At 34.6% G+C, this 3,010-nt stretch overlaps 1 pseudogene; it reads left to right on the forward strand.

Annotated features, from left to right (window-relative positions):
- Positions 1-2,417: 2,417 nt before the first annotated feature.
- LOC112477127 lies at positions 2,418-2,536 on the forward strand (annotated as a pseudogene).
- The last annotated feature ends 474 nt before the right edge of the window (positions 2,537-3,010 follow it).

Below are 3,010 nucleotides of genomic sequence, written 5' to 3' on the forward strand. Positions count from 1 at the left end.
CTCAGTGGTCTCATCACATAATCCCTTTATATACTTTAAAATCACATCTTTCATGTCTTAACCTTTTTCTTGCTAAGCTAAGTAGCTTCAATTCTTTTAACCTTTTTATGTAGAGCCTATTTTCTATTCCTTTGAAATTCTTTATTATACTTTTTTGTAACCTCTCATATCTCTATATTTTTTTGCAATATGAAAATTCACTCTTCATACTATTCAAAAAATATTTTGACTAATGTTGATTCCAATGAAAGCATATTCTAACCTTGAGTGCTAATCCCTACCAGAGTCCATTATTCAACTTGTAGGTAAGAACAGTAACTTTCCCCAGGTCTGTTCCAAAGGATAAAAAGATAAAATTAATATAATACAAATGACATTATCACAACCTCAGTCAAAATTGTGGGTTTTATGCATAGCAATTTACCATTATTAATTCATATTGTACACTATATGAAAGGAATCTAACTAAATAGAGTCCAGAATTGGGTACATCTAGACTTATTACATAGCTTAGGAGGTCAGCTAAAGGAGTTCTTATGAGATATGCCAAAGATCATTCTAAGCAAGAAAAATCAAAACCCAGAAACATAATGTATATAAGAATAAGTTTTAAAAAATCTAGTGAAGAATCCAGTGTCTTACTTATAAATGAGGAATAATAAGCCTCAGGCAACTCTGGAAAATTTAAATATGTAAACTTTTACTGTTTTATGAAATAAGCTGGGCTCTTGGATCTGAATTCTAAATGCTCCCAAAATAATTTTTTCTAAAAGAATCCCCTTTAAACCACTGTCCCCATAAACACTCTGGCAGTTAACAATATATTCTCATCCATATTTTCTCCTTAGGGCTTCTATAAGCTTCAGGAACTGTTTGTGTAATGAGTACAACTATGCTAGAAACAATCATATCATAGAGCTCTATTGTTTATAGATGGACAGTAAAGAACCTATATGGATCCAGAACACTACAAATGTCCAAACTTCCTTGGGGCTATAGGAAAATTTCAAAAACACTGATAGGAAGCAAGTTGCAGACATTAAGCAGATATTGACACACATGTATCACACTGTGAGGTAAATATTGATCTAAGGTCAAACCAATATTTACCTGAATAAACAGTTCATCTTGATGCTAACCAAAACACTCAGTCGAGGTATGTATTTTTAAATAAATTCCATTACCAAAATTGTGACAAAGATTTTGATCTTGTTTTATTTTGACATCTGGGGACCATTTATAGCAACTCCAGAAAATAGGTAGCACTTTTTGTTATATGTCCGTAATCCATTGATTAAGCTAAAGGAAGAACCAAAGTATATAAGTTATTAACTTTGTTATAATCAGCTTTGTGTTCTCCTGGAAATATTTGCAATTTACAACAACTAGAGGTAGGGACTAAAGACAAAAGAACTTTGGAAAGAGAACATTTCACTTAAAATTTTGGTCCTACCAAACTTTAACTATTCTGATGCTCAACTCTACAATGGCAAAAGATATCAGTGCCTGATTCATCATACTGTTATGAGAATTAAATGAGATGAAGATCTAATTCAGCTATCACTCTACCTCTCATCACCTCTTTATGTCAAAACGTCTTGAAGGAGTTCCTTATATTCACATTTCTCTCATTGCTATCCTCCCACTCATCTGTCTTCCATACCTACCATTAAAATAAACTTGCTTTTCATTTGTCACTTACTTCTGCATTGATAAGTCTAGTGGATTCTCAGTTCTCATCCTGTTTGATTTCTTAACAGCATTTCTCAGTCTTGTCCATCTCCTAATTTGAAGATCTCTATCCTTTGGCTTCTATGTCTCTCTGTTCTCCTGGATTTCCATTTATCTCTCTGTGGCTATTCTTTCCCAGTATCCTTCAAGAGCTCATCTTCCCTTACCCAGCTGTTTATTACTCTGTACTAAGCAATTTTCTCTTATCATTGTGCATGCTCTCCCTGTGCAATCTCACTCAGTCTTGTGGTTGACCATTGCCAACTATGAGCTGTTGACTCCAGAATCTATAACTCATTAATTTATTCAAACAAAACAGTATATATTTCCAACCTAAATCTCTTCCCTAATTGTCAGACATGTGTATCTGTTCACAACAAAGTTCATCTTCCTGACCATTTTCAATCTATGTTCTTTACATCCAGTTGCCCAAACCCAAAATGTGGGTCTCCTTCTTCATCCCTGCCACTTTCTGAATTCTCATACTTAAGTAGTTACTTATTCCTATTCATTTTGCCTCTCCGAATGAGGCAAGAGACAAGAGAAGGAGCTATGCAACTAGGAAAAGAACATTCCAGGCAGAGGAGATGGCAAGATTGTTCTCAAGGAACAGCAAGAAGACCAGTGTGTCTGGTATGTGATGAGGGAAAAGTGGTAGGAAATGCAATCAGAAAAGTAGTGAAGTTGTCTACAACCATATCACCCTGAACAAGCCCGATTCCGTCTGATCTTGAAAGCTAAGCAGGGTCGAGCTTGGTTAGTACTTGTATGGGAGACCACCTAGGAAGACCAGATGCTGTAGGTGTAAAAAATAAAAAATAAAAAATAAGGGATTGTAAGCTGACAAGTTCCTTGCAATCTGTGTGGTCAACCAAGGGTTGCCTCACCTAAAAAATAAAAACAAAATAAAAAAAATAAGGTAGCGAAGTACCCCTCACATAAGGTCTTTGTTCAAATGTCATCTTACCAAAGAAGTCTTCCTTGACAACCCTCTATAAATTAGCAATCTCTACATTCGCACTCTGCGTTTGCCCACATACAACTTTATGTTATTTGTAGAATGTATCAAATTTATTGATTATTACTGTCGGTTTACTTTCCATCCTAGTATATTGTTATTTCCAAGATATCAAGTATCTTGTTTATCTCATTCACTAGTAAGCCCCCAGTGCCCAAGAAAGTGCATAGAAATCATAGTAAGATCTTAATAATCGATGGCTGAATGAATATGTAAACTTCCTAGAGTATAATAGGTTTTCAATAAACTATAGCATTATTA

Source organism: Pteropus alecto, unplaced genomic scaffold (genome assembly GCF_000325575.1).
Source record: "Pteropus alecto unplaced genomic scaffold, ASM32557v1 scaffold182, whole genome shotgun sequence".
Classification (NCBI taxonomy): domain Eukaryota; kingdom Metazoa; phylum Chordata; class Mammalia; order Chiroptera; family Pteropodidae; genus Pteropus; species Pteropus alecto.